The 17,020-nt window shown below is 45.0% G+C and overlaps 1 long non-coding RNA gene across 1 annotated transcript in view; it reads right to left on the minus strand.

Moving 5' to 3' along the window:
* LOC138351506 (uncharacterized) overlaps positions 1–17,020 on the minus strand; it is a 106,384-nt gene that overhangs the window by 22,935 nt on the left and 66,429 nt on the right. The window contains exon 3 of the long non-coding RNA XR_011222476.1: positions 1,565–1,758. This is a non-coding gene — a long non-coding RNA (uncharacterized lncRNA). The remainder of the gene's footprint in view (positions 1–1,564; positions 1,759–17,020) is intronic.

A 17,020-nucleotide genomic window follows, 5' to 3' on the forward strand; every position in this document is an offset into this window, starting at 1 on the left:
CAACCACCACAGGTACCAGCTCACCACAACCACCACAAGTACCAGCTCACCACAACCACCACAAGTACCAGCTCACCACAACCACCACAAGTACCAGCTCACCACAACCACCACAAGTACCAGCTCACCACAACCACCACAAGTACCAGCTCACCACAACCACCACAGGTACCAGCTCACCACAACCACCACAAGTACCAGCTCACCACAACCACCACAAGTACCAGTTCACCACTACCACCACAAGTACCAGCTCACCACAACCACCACAAGTACCAGCTCACCACAACCACCACAAGTACCAGCTCACCACTACCACCACAAGTACCAGCTCACCACAACCACCACAAGTACCAGCTCACCACAACCACCACAAGTACCAGCTCACCACTACCACCACAAGTACCAGCTCACCACTACCACCACAAGTACCAGCTCACCACTACCACCACAAGTACCAGCTCACCACTACCACCACAAGTACCAGCTCACCACAACCACTACAAGTACCAGCTCACCACTACCACCACAAGTACCAGCTCACCACAACCATCACAAGTACCAGCTCACCACTACCACCACAAGTACCAGCTCACCACTACCACCACAAGTACCAGCTCACCACTACCAGCAGCATCAGGTAAGTCAGGAACAGTAAGGCCTAAATGCGAAGAATGAAGAGCTGGAACTCGCCGCTCATCATTCCCTAATAGGTAAGCACTAGTAGGTAAGGCAATAATAGGTAAGGCACTAATAGGTAAGCAGTAGTAGGTAAGGCACTAATAGGTAAGCAGTAGTAGGTAAGGCACTAATAGGTAAGTCCCACTCCTCACCACTTCCACAATATTACCGTATCCCCACTTTGTCTCTAATAGGTAAGGCACTAATTGATGAAACAGTAATCGGTAATGCAGTAATTGGTTCAGCAGTAATACGAAAGGCAGTAGTAGGTAATGTTGTAATAGGTAAGTCATTAATAGTTAAGGTACAAACGTATGGGCCATTAGTAGGTAAGGTATAGTTAAATCACTAAATGGTAAGGCACAAATAGGTAAGGCAGCAATATGCAAGGCGCTAAATGGCAAGGCAGAAATAGGTAAGACGCTCATTTGAAGGTAGTGACAGGCAAGGCCCTAATAAGCAAGGCTGCAATAGGCATGGCGCTAATAGATAGGCAGTAATACGTAAAGAATAACATGTAATGCGATAATAGGTAAGGCAGTAATTGTTATCACAGTAGTTGATATAGCAGTAATAGGTATGACAGTAATAGATAACACAGTTTTAGGAATAGCAGTAATAGGTAAGGAGGTAATAGGTAAGGCACTAATAGGCAAGGCACTAATAGGCAAGGCAGCAATAGGCATGGCGCTAATTGCAAGGCAGTTATAGGTAAGGAATAACAAGAAATGCGGTAATAGGTAAGGTAGTAATTGTTAACACAGTAGTAGGTAAGGCAGTAATAGGGAATACAGTAATAGGCAAGGCAGTAATAAGCACGGCAGTAATAGGCAAGGCAGTAATAGGGATGCACCACTCCCAGCTCACCACCACATTATCTTACCAACAATCACTAGTGACAAGTTGGGAAGTTCTGGGGTCGTATCATCATTTGTATCTGCTGGAGAGACTCCCTGCTGCCTACGACACCTGGCGTCCAGAAATGTGTCCCCATGACACTCCGGAGATTCGTGAGACTAATGTAAGTGCACCACCTGTACCACCACCCAGCTTGGTGCTCTTGAGCACAGGACCCATCTGTGGAGGGCGACACCACACATATGAATTACAGAGTTTAGTGACATGTCCACATGTTTACACACGTGCCCTCACACGTACATGCACACACACACATGGGCACATGCACACACACATGGGCACACACACACAGAGTCTAAGGGAAGACAATTATGAGGAGGATTGAAACAGAGGATGATAGTAGGAGGCTACAAGATGACCTAGACAGACTGAGTGAATGGTCCAACAAATAGCTGTTGAAGTTCAACCCGAGTAAATGCAACGTAATGAAACTAGGCAGTGGAAACAGGAGGCCAGACACAATATACAGAATAGAAGATGAAGTATTTAATGAAACAGACAGAGAGAAAGATCTAGGAGTTGATATCACACCCTACCTGTCTCCTGAAGCCCACATTAAAAGAACATCTGTGGCATATGCGAGGTTGGCTAACATCAGAACAGCGTTCAGGAACCTGTGTAAGGAATCATTCAGAATCTTGTACACCACATATGTAAGACCAATCCTGGAGTATGCGGCCCTAGCATGGAGCCCGTACCTTGTCAAGCACAAGACGAAGCTGGAAAAAGTCCAAAGGTATGCCACTAGGCTAGTCCCAGAAATAAGAGGCATGAGTTACGAGGAAAGGCTGCGGGAAATGCACCTTACGACACTGGAAGACAGAAGAGTAAGGGGAGACATGATCACAACCTACAAAATCCTCAGGGGAATCGACCAGGTAAACAAGGATAAACTATTCAATGCTGGTGGTACGCGAACAAGGAGACACAAGTGGAAACTGAGTACCCACATGAGCCACAGGGACGTTAGAAGGAATTTTTCTGTGTCAGAGTAGTTAACGGATGGAATGCATTAGGCAGTGATGTGGTAGAGGCTGACTCCATACACAGTTTCAAATGTAGATATGATAGAGCCCAGTAGGCTCAGGAATCTGTACACCAGTTGATTGACAGTTGAGAGGCGGGACCAAAGAGCCAAAGCTCAACCCCCACAAACACAAATAGGTGAGTACACACACATGCACAGACTACAGGATGACCTGGACAAACTGGAGAAGTGATCTAGAAAATGGGTGCTAAAGTTCAACTCAGGAAAGTGTAAAATAATGAAATTAGGTGAAGGGAGCAGGAGGCTGAACACAAGTACCATCTGGGGAGGTGAAATCTTGCAAGAGTCAAATAGAGAGAAAGATATGGGGGGTTGATATCACACCGAACCTGTCCCTAGAGGCCCACATCAAAAGGATATCATCAGCGGCATATGCTAGGTTAGCCAACATAAGAACTGCCTTTAGAAACTTGCGTAAGGAATCGTTCAGGATCCTGTATACCTCTTATGTCAGACGAATCCTGGAATATGCAGCTCCAGTCAGGAGTCCATACCTAGTTAAACAAAGTAGTTGGCCGCCGGTGGTGAGAGACACACGTGTTAGTGAGGTCCGCAAAGGTTCGTCAAATAACGGTAAAGCGTTGGTGTTTGGCTGTTTCAAAAGCTGGGGGCATGGCCTCGTCACAAAAAAAAAAAAAAGAGAGAAGTTTGTCCTTTCGTCTGTGGTAAGGTAATGGGAAGACACACAAAACACAAAGTATAAACAATGAAATTTTAATTTCTCTAGAAAACAAGATATGAATAAAGACAATCTCGTAAAATTCAAAACAAGTCAACAAACAAAACAACATGAATAATTACTGGCAATGAAAAGTTACTCTAAGACAAGTAAGTGCAAATTAAAATAAATCAAATAAGTGAGGTGCTGGGAATACTGGCTTCAAGCTGCCACCTCCCTTAGTACACGACAGCCTGGGCTTAGTCTACTAATAGAGAGATGTCAACTCCAAGGAGCACAGAGATATTCTGAGGAGTCGGCGAGCTGCTGGCCCAGACGTCGACTCATGTGGTGGCGTGAGTGCAGGTGCGACGAGACACCAGCCAATCACCAACAGGCAGGCAGAGAATGGGTAGTTTGCTGGTTTACGATGGGTGGAAGCCGGTGTGTCTGGTGGTGCACTAGTACGCTTTGCTTCCTGGGCAAAACGTTTGGCGATACTGGTGGATGTATCTTCAATATAGTAAAGACATAAATATGTAGGGAAGAGCAGACTCAATATCTCTTGAAAGAGATTATCGTCACAACTCTCCCCCGAAGCCTGCGGTTCTGGAAGAAGTTACGTCTTCATGTGGTGGAGTGATAGTTGGAGTTGCTTCTACTTCATAGACTCTGGAGAGGGCGTCGGCTATGATGTTGTCAGAACCCTTAATATAGCGGATCTCCAGGTTGAAATCTTGCAGATATAAAGCCCATCGTAGAAGACGTTGGTTATTGACTTGGGCTTGATGTAAGAAGCGGAGAGGAATGTGGTCTGAGAAGATGGTGGTAGACCTGGCACCTTGTAGGTATGGAGCAAAGTGCTGGAGATTCAGGACGATGGAGAGTAGCTCCTTCTCGATAGTGCTGTAGTTCCTCTGGTAGGGTTTCAACTTGTAGCTGTAGTAGCTGACAGGTAGAACCTCCTCGCCTCGTTGCTGCATCAGGACACCCTCGATGCCGGTACCACTGGCGTCGACATGAAGGATGAAAGGCTTGGTGATATCTGGCGAGGCGAGAATGGGATTAGAACAGAGGAGGAATTTGAGTTGTTCGAAAGCAACGGTTTCCTGCATGGTCCAATTATACCGTTGCTTGGGACTGGTTAAAGTAATTAATGGTATTCCTACCTTACCTTGGGGTTTTGGCACCAAGATACAGGGTGAGGCCCAGGGGGACTCACAAGGTGTAGCCAGTCCATGATCCAGGAGGTACTGTACCTCAGCACGCATGACTTCCTTCTTGCTAGGGCTGATTCGGTAGAAGGGTTGACGAATCGGCCGGGTGTCAGGGAGCAGTTGGATGTCGTGCTGGGTAACATTACACTCTTGTGGATCATCTCGGAACAACTCTTGATGTTCTTTGAAGATCTTGATGAGGGGTGCACAATTATTGTCCTGAAAATAATTGTGAAGATCAGTTAGGATTTCCGAATTGGAAAGCGCTGACTCCGTGTCAGTGCTTTCGGGAGGAGAAGCAGGGAAGGTCTCACTGTGGATGTATGGCTCTTTAAATGAGTAATTAATCATGACAGTGGGAGGAGTACCGTTATATAGCTTCAGGAGGTTGACGTGGCACAACTGGGTCTTCCGCCTCGTATCTGGAGTCTCTAGAACGTAGTTGTGGTTGTTTCTGCACTCCTTGATGCGGTAGGGTCCTGAAAACCTGTTTTGCAAAGGAGAACCTGGGATAGGGAAATAAGCAAGCACGAAGTCTCCCGGTTTAAATTTCCTTACTTTGCTGGTCTGGTCGTAATGAGTCTTCATCCTCTCCTGTGCTTTCAATAGATTATCCTTGGCAAACTTATGCACTCTCTCTAGAATGTGTTGTAGGTTTTGAAGAAACTGGGGCACATTCTGATGCTCACTGAAGGTGGCATCACGTAGAGAGTCTTTGAAAGCTTTGAGAGGAGTACGGCACTTACGTCCATAGAGCATCTCATAAGGAGATACTCCTAGAGACTCATTGGAAAGACTTCTATAGATGCACATTATCAGGTCAATTTGCTTATCCCAATCCTTAGAGGTTTCATTACAAAACTTCTTCAGGAGTGCTTTAATAGTCTGATGACTACGCTCAAGAGAACCCAGTGAAGCAGGATGATAGGGGCTGGACAATAACTGTTTGATGTTGAACTCTTCCAGTGTCCTCTTGAAGAGATCACTGGTGAAGTTGGTGCCACAGTCGCTCTGAACCTCCCTTGGAAATCCATACTGGGTGAAGATCTTCAATAAGTGTTTCACAACCGTAGCAGCCGTAATGTTCTTTACTGGAACTGCTATGGGGAATCTGGTGGTAGGACACAGAATGGTTAAGATATAGGCGTTACCTGAACTGGTCCGAGGTAAAGGACCAACACAGTCTATAATAAGTCTGTGGAAAGGTTCCGCAGGCACCTGTATGGGAGTCAGTGGTGCTCTGGGGATAGAGATGTTCGGTTTACCTGCCATCTGACATGTATGACACTGTTTGACGCTATTTACCATACCTGGCCAGTAGTAGTCTTGACGGATTCCATGGTAGGTCTTGTTAAAATCCCTAGTGTGAGAGTGCTCCGTGGGCCAGGTGTAGAATAGTGGGCCGCAGGCTGGCAGGAATCTCTAGTTGTTCGACGTTGGCCCAATCGTCCTCCTCTTTCAGTTTACTGGGTCTATATCTGCGGTAGAGCAACTCGTTCTCTAGGAAGAACCCAGGAATACTGTCAGGTTGAGTCTCAGCCTGGAAAAATAATGATGTCAAGGTAAGATCTTCCCTCTGTAACTTACGGAACTCCAACTTGGTCAGATTCGGGGGTAGTTTCTGAGGGTCTTGAGGGACAGCGGTAGCAGTAGAGTCAGCTGGCTGTGGTCGTGCAGCTTGTGCACGGGTGGTCACTAAAACCGGAGGAGAAACTTCGTCACTCTCTTGAACCTTTGCTGGAACATACTCAAAGATGGGATTATCCATTACAGAGGTACACACCTGGGGTTTGTCCATGACGATCAGGTTGGTCGGTTGCAGGTCTTCTGCCAAGTCGTTGCCCAGGAGAAGTTGCACTCCAGGCATGGGAAAAGGCATTTCCCTGACGGCGACTTGGACTTCTCCAGTCACGAAAGGACAATCCAGGTGGACTCTGGCGAGAGGATAAGGAGTGGTAGCAGTGAGGTCAGTGATGAAGACAGTTTCTCCGGTGTAGGCGATATTGGGCACAGCTGATTTCAAAATAATTGATTGAAGAGCCGCTGTGTCCCTCAAGATCTTCAGTTTGAAACGTCCCTCCGGATTTGAAACGTTGGTAGAGACAGTTCCAGTATACAGGTGTTTACTGAAAAGAGAAAGATCATTAACATGAACACCAACATTCATCACAGGCTTACCGGACTTAGGAGGATTCTGTTTGGGTTTAGTGGATTCAGTATTTCCTTTGTATTGAGACTTACCACATTTATCTATGGTATGTCCATAGAATCTACAATACTTACAGTACAATTGCGAGCCAGGTTGATCGGTACTTACTTTCTCGTAACTGTACCAAGACTTCTTACTGGAAGGTGGTTCTGGTGTCAGCCGGTGGATGAGGCTATAAGTGTCAGCCGACTTAGCACACTTTAGGTAGTCGGTCTCTTCTTTATCTGCTAAATATAAACGGACAGGAGGCGGCACACGCCTCAAGAATTCTTCAACTAGCATGAGGTTGACGAGTTCTGCAAAGGTAGAGATATGTGCTGCTTCCAGCCATTTCATAATATCTCCTTTTGGTATTAGCAAATTCGAGAAAGGTAGTGGTACTTGCCTTCAGGTGGTCACGGAATTTCTTTCGATAGCTTTCGGTGGAGAGAAGGTAGGCGTCCAACACTGCTTGTTTCAGAGTCTGGTAGTCATTCTCAGACGCCAAAGTACTGAGTGTAACTGCAGCTCTACCTGTGAGATGTACTCTGAGAAGGGTAGCCCATTGGTCGGCAGGCCAACTAAGTTGATTAGCAAGGGTCTCAAAGGTGGTAAAAAATACATCAACTTCTGTCTCTACGAATGGTGACATTAACTTACTTGCATGCGAGATATTGAAACTGACAGGAAGACTGGCGGTAGCTTGCTGGCGTTGAGCGAGGTGTGTAGTTTCCAACTCGAATTCTTGTTGACGACATTCCATAGCCAGAGTTGCTTGTTGTTTGTCATGTTCGCGTTGCATCTCCAATTGGCGTTGTTTTGTTTCAAGCTGTATTCGCTCACGTTCACGGAGTATTGCAATCTCACGTTCTTGTTCTTCTTTTCGTATGGCAGCTGCTTCCCTTTGTTGCTTGAGGGCTTCTCTTTGTTGTTCGCGTTCGATCTTGGCAAGGTCTATTTTGAGTTTCATCGTTGCCAAATCAGTTTTATCTGCAATAAAGTAAGTTTCGTGAGTTTCAGAGTCTATCTTACCTTCCTCTAAGAGATGATCCAGTAACAGGTTATGTAGTTCATTTTTGTTGGCTTGGTAGGGAACTTCTAGTTGATACTCATGTGCAAGAGTTTGTAATTCAGTCCTCTTGGCACGACTTAAAGTCCCTATTTCACCTGCTGGATCTGTACGAAAGCTTGGAGACGAAACATGGTGAAATTAGAAAATAAATGCACAACGAATATACTGTGGTGATATGGTGAATGTCAGAAACAGGACAACGTGGCAACTGGTACCTATCCTGTGGAATCGTTAACAATAATGTTAATTTCAAGATGATAAATGATTAATAAATCAAGGTCGCAGGAAATCTTGTACCCGGTAGTCAATGTAAGAGGATAAGGGCAAGAAAATCCTACTAAATAAGCGAAACTGAGTTTCTAAAACAAATGAAACAGTTAATTGCCTCAAAAGTGAATTAGGTAGTCCCAGAATGTAGGCATACCTTGCCGAGTCTCTATTGGACATAAGCAAGTTTTTCCCACTGAAATTAATATGATACTTACAGAATTAGCGAACTTTTGTGCTCTGAAAAAGAAGGCTAATTCCCTACCAATGTAAATATCATCATCTCTGACCGACGTGTAGGGGTGCGAGGTGTCAACTGGTGACGAGAACTGCTGCTGAGGTCCCAATTCAGCAACTAAAGTTCGTGCGAGAGGAACTATGGCCCTCTTTATCCTCCTACTGTCAGATTGCAGAAGATTAGGTGCATTTGACCCGGGGACAGACCACGGTACCAATATGATGATCTGCCGAAAATATGAGAAATATCCTAGGGACAAAAGATGGTAAACACGAGTAATAACGCGGAGGGAGAGATGACCAATTAAGAGAATGACTGAGGCCTACAGTCACCACGTAATCCAAAGTTGTCTCACCTTCACCATATGCTACTCTCGGAATGCACAATACACACAGCACCATATGAAAATAAAATTGAATATTGAAAATAGTGAAAAGTTACTTTACCAAAGCCAAATACGCTTACCACAAATTTACAATCTGGTACCAGTACCTGAGTGAAGCTCCGTGGACAGGCCCCCATGTAATGTGACGGTAAAGCGTTGGTGTTCGGCTGTTTCAAAAGCTGGGGGCAGGGCCTCGTCACATAACAAAAAAAAAAAGAGAGAAGTTTGTCCTTTCGTCTGTGGTAAGGTAATGGGAAGACACACAAAACACAAAGTATAAACAATGAAATTTTAATTTCTCTAGAAAACAAGATATGAATAAAGACAATCTCGTAAAATTCAAAACAAGTCAACAAACAAAACAACATGAATAATTACTGGCAATGAAAAGTTACTCTAAGACAAGTAAGTGCAAATTAAAATAAATCAAATAAGTGAGGTGCTGGGAATACTGGCTTCAAGCTGCCACCTCCCTTAGTACACGACAGCCAGGGCTTAGTCTACTAATAGAGAGATGTCAACTCCAAGGAGCACAGAGATATTCTGAGGAGTCGGCGTGCTGCTGGCCCAGACGTCGACTCATGTGGTGGCGTGAGTGCAGGTGCGACGAGACACCAGCCAATCAGCAACAGGAAGGCGGAGAATGGGTAGTTTGCTGGTTTACGGTGGGTGGAAGCCGGTGTGTCTGGTGGTGCACTAGTACGCTTTGCATCCTGGGCAAAACGTTTGGCGATACTGGTGGACGTATCTTCAATATAGTAAAGACGTAAAGATGTAGGGAAGAGCAGGCTCAATCTCTCTTGAAAGAGATTATCGTCACACACTTATGTCAGACGAATCCTGGAATATGCAGCTCCAGTCAGGAGTCCATACCTAGTTAAACAAAGTAGTTGGCCGCCGGTGGTGAGAGACACACGTGTTAGTGAGGTCCGCAAAGGTTCGTCAAATACTCAGGACACTGAAGGATTATAGAGGCTAGATCATAGTATTTCTGTGCTCTATCGCAAGCGATTGAGCACAGAAACCAAAATGGAGCTAGTGGCATCACCGGTGCATACAACGTGGAGAACTGCGTGGAGCGACATGATCTGATGGTCAGCATTTGAAGACCCGACGTGGAACTGCCTGGTTGTGCTTGTTGGGTGGTGACTGGTAAGTGCCCCCTCACTCTGAAGTCTTCAACAGTGTGCAAGGTTTATATAATATAATATAGTAGTCACATATAATGCAATTCATTCGATAATAGAAAAATAATCTTGATAGATTGATAGAGAATGAGGCAATAACTCACTGTGAGCTCAGTTGGGACCTAAATTGTGCTGTGTGTGTGTGTAGGGATTAGCAGGTCAGGGTAACACTGTGCCCCCCCCCCCTTTCCCCCTACACATCAACTGGACACCATAGAGTGATAAACAATCTCCCTCCTCCCCCCCAACCCCACCCTCCCTCTCTCTCAGAGAATCTCTCTCTCTCTCTCTCTCTCTCTCTCTCTCTCTCTCTCTCTCTCTCTCTCTCTCTCTCTCTCTCTCTCTCTCTCTCTCTCTCTCTCTCTCTCTCTCTCTCTCTCTCTCTCTCTCTCTCTCTCTCCCTCTCTCTCTCTCTCTCTCTCTTTCTCTCTCTCTTTCTCTCTCTCTCTCTCTCTCTCCCTCTCTCTCTCTCTCTCTCTCTCTCTCTCTCTCTCTCTCTCTCTCTCTCTCTCTCTCTCTCTCTCTCTCTCTCTCTCTCTCTCTCTCTCTCTCTCTCTCTCTCTCTCTCTCTCTCTCTCTCACTCTACCTCTCTCTCTCTCTCTTTCTCTCTCTGCCCCCCTGCCTGCCTAACCCAATCAAACCATATCAGAGAAAGGGACAAGATGGTAGGAAGACACATCAGGGACACAGGGAATAGCCAAAGTGACCAAACGAAGGAAATGTTAGCCCAAGTTTTGGAGGAATTCAGGAGGGAGATGCATGAAATGAGGATTACAATTAACAACCTGTTAATTGAGCTGACATCAGCAAGAGAGGAAATCAAATCCCTCACAGAGAAAAATAAAGAGGCTGAGCATCAGATTATCATCCAAAGGGAAGGTGGATATGTTGCATTGGAAGGAAATGCCTCTGTTGCTGAAACATTTGCAGAAATACTGAGAAAGAACTCAGAAGCAATGGACACAGTGAGGGAGGTAGCCATGCAAGCAACTACCTCACAGGAAGCAGCAAGGTGCACCAGTCAGCTGCTGGAAAGAAAAGATCAGTGGTAGTTGTAGGTATCAAAGAACAGGAAGGATCCAATAGGCAGGAATGGAATAACAAGGACAGAGAGGCAGTACATAGGATACTGAAGGGGTTACAGATGGAAGGGGCTGAATAAAACATTGAGAAGGTTTGCAGGTTGGGCTGGTACAACAAGGACAGAAACTGGCTGGTAAAGGTGGTGTTTGCAAATGAGACCATGAAAGAGGTTATTCTAGAAAGGAGGAGTCATCTGCAATATGTGGAGGAATACAAAAAAGTATTCTTCCAGAGGGACAGGACAAAGAAGGAGAGAGCCAGGACAGCAGAGGCAATGAGGATGCACAGGGTGAGAGGAGTAAACCAGGAAATCACAGCCCCCAACACAGCAGTCCCAGACACAACAGGGAAACCCACAACCAGCATCCCAGCAACACCAGAGGGGAGGGCAACACCACCATCCTCCTCTGCATAGAAACCCTCCCTTCCCCTCACCCTACCTTCCCCCACTCAAATCCTCACCCAACCGTCCCTCCCCCACCCCATTCCAACCCTATCACCCCTCCCCATTCCAACCATGTCCCCCCTCTTGCCTTCCCCCACCCCTGTCCCTCCCTCCTGCCTTATCCCCATGTTCCCCCTCCCCCTTTATCCCATACTCTCTCTATCCCTCCTCCCCCCTCACTCCGTATCCTCCATGTCCCTCCTATTTCCTTACTGCATACCATATATGTCTCTCCTTCCCTTGAACCCCCAATCCCCCACCCCAAAATCCTCTGAGACCCTGCAAACCACCTCACAGATCTTCACACCCAGGGAACAGCTTCCACTCCAGCAGAACGCTCACCAAGAAGGGGACAAGAAAATGAACAGAAGAAAGTGAGCTGCAAGGCAATGTACACTAACATAGATGGGATTACAAATAAAACAAGTGAACTTGGAGAATGGGCACTAGAAGAAAACCCAGACATAATAGCACTCACAGAAACAAAGCTAACAAAAACAATAACAAATGCAGTGTTTCTACTATGTAGTGAGAAAAGAGAGAAATGGGAGAGGAGGAGGTGGTGTAGCTTTGCTGGTAACAAAAGGCTGGAGTTTTGAAGAGATGATTAATCAGGGCTGTGAAGGTTTCAGTGACTATATATCAGGCACCATAGCAACTAAAGGACAGAAAATTATAGTAGTAGTCATATATAACTCTCCACCAAACGACAGAAGACCCAGACAGGAATATGATAGAAACAACATGGCTACCATCAATATAATAGTCAGAGCAGCTTCTGTGGCTAGCAGGAACGGATCCAGACTACTAATCATGAGAGACTTCAACCACGGGAAGATAGATTGGGAGAACAGAGACCCACATAGAGGACCAGACACATGGAGAGCTAAGATGCTGGACGTGGCAACAAGAAACTTTCTAAGTCAACACGTCAAGGGACCAACAAGAATGAGAGAAGAAGATGAACCAGCTTTGCTTGATCTGATATTTACCCTAAATGAGTCGGATATAAGGAAAGTTAAGTTGGAAGCCCCCTTGGGAATGAGTGATCATAGTGTATTGAGCTTTGAGTACCTGGTTGAGCTAGGAATTATCTCCCCCCCAAAAGTTCTCGCGTCATGCAGGTCGGCGATCAATCCCCGACCATCCAAGTGGCTGGCCACCATTCTTTCCCTTATGTCCCATCCCAAATCCTAATCCTGACCCCCTTCACAGTGCTATATAGTTGTAAAGGCTTGGCGCTTTCCCTTGATAATTCCCTTCCCTTCCCCCAAAAAAGTGGGAAACAAAGGGCTGGCATACCGAAAGGGAAACTATGTGGAGATGAATAGATTCCTAAGGGATATACAATGGGACACAGAAATCAGAACTAAGTCCGTACAAGACACGATGGACTATGTCACCCAAAAGTGTCACGAGGCAGTAAACAGGTTTATCCCGGCTCGACAGGAAAAAGCCGAGAAGCAAAAGAAGAATTCGTGGTTTAATAGGGAATGTATGAAAGCAATGGAGCTGAACAAAAGAGCGTGGAGGAACTGCCGTAATAACAGAACACCAGAAAGTAGAGAGAGAGAGATACCAGAGAACCCGGAACGAGTATGTTAGTGTGAGAAGAGAAGCTGAGAAAAGGTATGAAAATGATATAGCTAATAAAGCCAAGACCGAATCAAAGCTACTACACAGTCACATCAGGAGGAAAACAACAGTGATGGAACTGGTGGTGAAACTTTGAAAGGGTGAGGACAGGTTCACAGAGAATGACAAAGAGGTGTGTGAAGAACTCAACAAGAGGTTCCAGGAGGTCTTTACAACAAAACAAGGAGAGGTCACGGCGCTAGGAGAGGTGGCAGCAAACCAGGTGACCTTGGAAGGGTTCGAAATTACAAGAGATGAGGTCAAGAGGCACCTATTGGAGCTGGACGTGAGAAAGGCTGTTGGGCCGGACGAATCGCACCATGGGTATTGAAAGAGTGTGCATGAGCACTTTGTTTGCCACTCTCCATAGTGTATAGTAGGTCATAGGAAACGTGAGACCTACCAGAAATATGGAAGATGTAGTCCCAATATACAAAAAGGGTGACAGAAAAGAGGCACTGACCTACAGGCCAGTGTCCTTAACTTGTGTACCATGCAAGTTGATGGAGAAGATCGTGAGAAAAAACCTAGTAACACATCTGGAGAGAACGGACTTCGTGAAAACCCATCAACCGAAACAACCGAAAACAACCGAAACATCAACGAACAAGGTATCATTTTTGTTCAGGGAGGGTAAATCTTGCCTTACAGGCTTAATAGAATTCTGCGATCAGGTGACAAAGATTAAGCAAGAAAGAGAAGGATGGGCGGACTGCATTTTTTTGGACTGTTGGAAAGCCTTTGACACAGTACACCATAAAAGGCTGAAGCATAAGCTGGAGAAACAGGCAGGAGTAACTGGTAGGGCGCTCCATTGAATAAGGGAGTACCTAAGCAATAGGAAGCAGAGAGTTACAGTAAGGGGTGAGACCTCAGATTGGCGTGAAGTCACCAGTGGAGTCCCACAGGGCTCTGTACTCGGACCTATCCTGTTTCTGATATACATAAATGACCTTCAAGAAGGTATAGATTCATTCCTCTCAATTTTTGCCGACGACACCAAAATTATGAGAAGGATTAAGACAGAGGAGGACACCTTGAGGCTTCATGAAGAACTGGACAAACTGAAGGAATGGTTAAACAAACGGTTGTTAGAGTTTAACCCAAGCAAATGTAATGCAATGAAGATAGGTGTAGGGAGCAGGAGACCTGATACAAGGTATCATTTGGGAGATGAAATACTTCAAGAGTCAGAGAGAAAGATCTGGGGGTTGATATTGCACCAGACCTGTCCCCTGAAGCTCATAGCAAGAGGATAACATCAGCGGCATATGCCATGTTGACTAACATAAGAACAGTCTTTAGAATCTTGCGTAAGGAATCTTTCAAAACATTCCCGGACCAGGCAGAAACAAATGGGCACAGTTTCTTTCACCCTGATGCTCCTGTTACCTAGCAGTAAATAGGTACCTGGGAGTTAGACAGCTGTTACGAAGCTGCTTCCTGTGTGTGTGTGTGTGTGTGGGTAAAAAAAAAATACTTAGCAGGTAATTACAGTTCATTGATTGACAGTTGAGAGGCGGGCCGAAAGAGCAGAGCTCAACCCCCGCAAGTACAACTAGGTGAACACACACACACACGCATCTCTTAACTGTCAATCAATCAACTGTTACCAGGATTAAGACAGAGGATAGTTTAAGACTACAAGATGACCTAAACAAGCTGAAGGAATGGTCCAACAAATGGCTACTAAAGTTCAACCCAAGTAAATGTAAGGTGATGAAACTAGGGGAGCCGGTCGGCCGAGCGGACAGCACGCGGAACTTGTGATCCTGTGGTCCTGGGTTCGATCCCAGGCGCCGGCAAGAAACAATGGGCAGAGTTTCTTTCACCCTATGCCCCTGTTACCTAGCAGTAAAATAGGTACCTGGGTGTAAGTCAGCTGTCACGGGCTGCTTCCTGGGGGTGGAGGCCTGGTCGAGGACCGGGCCGCGAGGACACTAAAAGCCCTGAAATCATCTCAAGATAACCTCAAGATAGGCGGAGGAAATAGGCGGCCAGACATGGCATACCGAAGGGAGATGAAGTCCTTCACGAAACGAACAGCGAGAAAAGTCTAGGAGCTGATATCACTCCAAACCTGTCCCCAGAAGCAACCCGTTCTCGATGTAACTTAGTACCTATGTGACTAAAAGCTTATAGTTCCTATGCTGCTAATGTTCATAGTTCCTCTGTGGTAGATTTCCAGTTATTACCTATCACCAGGCACCAACCGTTCTTTATGTACCATAGTATGTCCTATAGTACCTGTCCCATCGACGTAGACAACAGAATAGTCGAATAGCTCCAATTTTAAAGATAATTGTATTTTTCCAGTCCCAGTAAATTGTGAAATTTACGGACTATTTTCGATGCTATTCGAATATCATATGGATTAGTTACATCCTATTGAAGGCTCGTAGTGTTGTTTAGGGAAATCTTTGTAATTCTCAGTAAATTATAATAAGCACTATAAATTTTTACATATGCTAATGGTGCTTCCACCAATCAATATTATATACAATAATTTACGCTTTGAAAAACTAAAGAGAATGAATTGTTAAAACGTCAACAGAAAACGATGTTACGTTGAAATGTCTATGGAGAACACAATATCAAAAACAAATGTTAATTCAGTTAAGTACATAAATAAAAGGTGTGTTAACAAACATAATGTTGGAGTTATAGTTAGAGCTAGTACATACAATGCCTAAAGCCACTATTACGCACAGCATTTCGGGCAAGGCGTGGGAAAAAACACTTAGACTAGAATTTAATACTAATTGAGATCAAAGCATACACTGAGTTGAAAAAACGGTGGGAAAAGAAAAATACATGGCGGAAAAACAGCAGTTATACAAATTGGTCAACAGTGTTGTTTGAAAACAGCAAAACATGGTTGACATTTTGGGGGTGAGGTGGATCACATGGAGTATATTAGGTAGTACTTACTTTTTCTCTTAAACTGGTTGAGAGGGCTACAGCCTTTGGCATCATTGGGAAGGTCATTCAACATTCTGGGTCCCTTGATTTGCAGAGCATTTCTAGTTTGGTTAAGGCGCATTCTTGGAATATTAAATAGGAATTTGTTACTGGTGCTGCAAACAGGATTGATAGGGGTACACAACAAGTCACACGATGTTTATAGGGTCCACTACCACCCAAAAGGATAGGTACGGGATCCACTACCACCTATTGGAAGGTATGGAGTCCACAGAATGAATATGGGGTCGACTATACCCCATATTTAATTAGACCTAATTTGACTACATTGGTTAGTACTACTCTATATTATAATTATATTAGTATACAATTAAAAGTGTGTGTCTCAGCTGTGTGGTTGATATGGCCTGATAGGCATTTCCTACATCAAATTAGAGTGTGGAACATGTAGTCTAGTTGTGCCATGTAATGGCAGCTGGCACTCATATGACATCTGTGGTATGAAAGCTAGTGTATGAAAGCGTCACAGGTTATGTTGGTGCTCAGCTTCTCAGCAACTTCCTCCCTTGAACCATGCCTGTGAATTAATTACAGAGAACTAAACTGCATTCAGAAATGTGGTATATAAAAAGGAATCTTTATGGTATTAGTAAAACCCAGGCTTACCCTGGTTTTGGGTTGCTGGCATATTACCAACCATGCACCATGCCAGCACATGCTAGAAAACCATGCACACAATTTGTAATGGCCACTAAAATCATATATCCAATTTGTTTGACCGGATACAATACTTCTCATGGTTGATGTAGAGGTCGCTGTTGCTGGATCACTATTGGGCGGTCTAATTTCAGATCTCTGCAGTGCCGCGAATGTGAACCTTAGGAAATCACTATATCTCCCATCTTTGTTTACAAGCTAGCTGAGAGCATGCTGGCCCTGAGGTGTCGCGCCTCTCTCGTTCCAGTAATATTCCTCAATATTATGAGTTTATTTTAAGGACTTAGGGAAGCAAGCTGAAGTTTTTTAATATATCCAGCATCCTTTGGATGCTAGTGGACCCCATACCTTTCCTGTG

This window comes from Procambarus clarkii, chromosome 50 (genome assembly GCF_040958095.1).
Source record: "Procambarus clarkii isolate CNS0578487 chromosome 50, FALCON_Pclarkii_2.0, whole genome shotgun sequence".
Classification (NCBI taxonomy): Eukaryota; Metazoa; Arthropoda; class Malacostraca; order Decapoda; family Cambaridae; genus Procambarus; species Procambarus clarkii.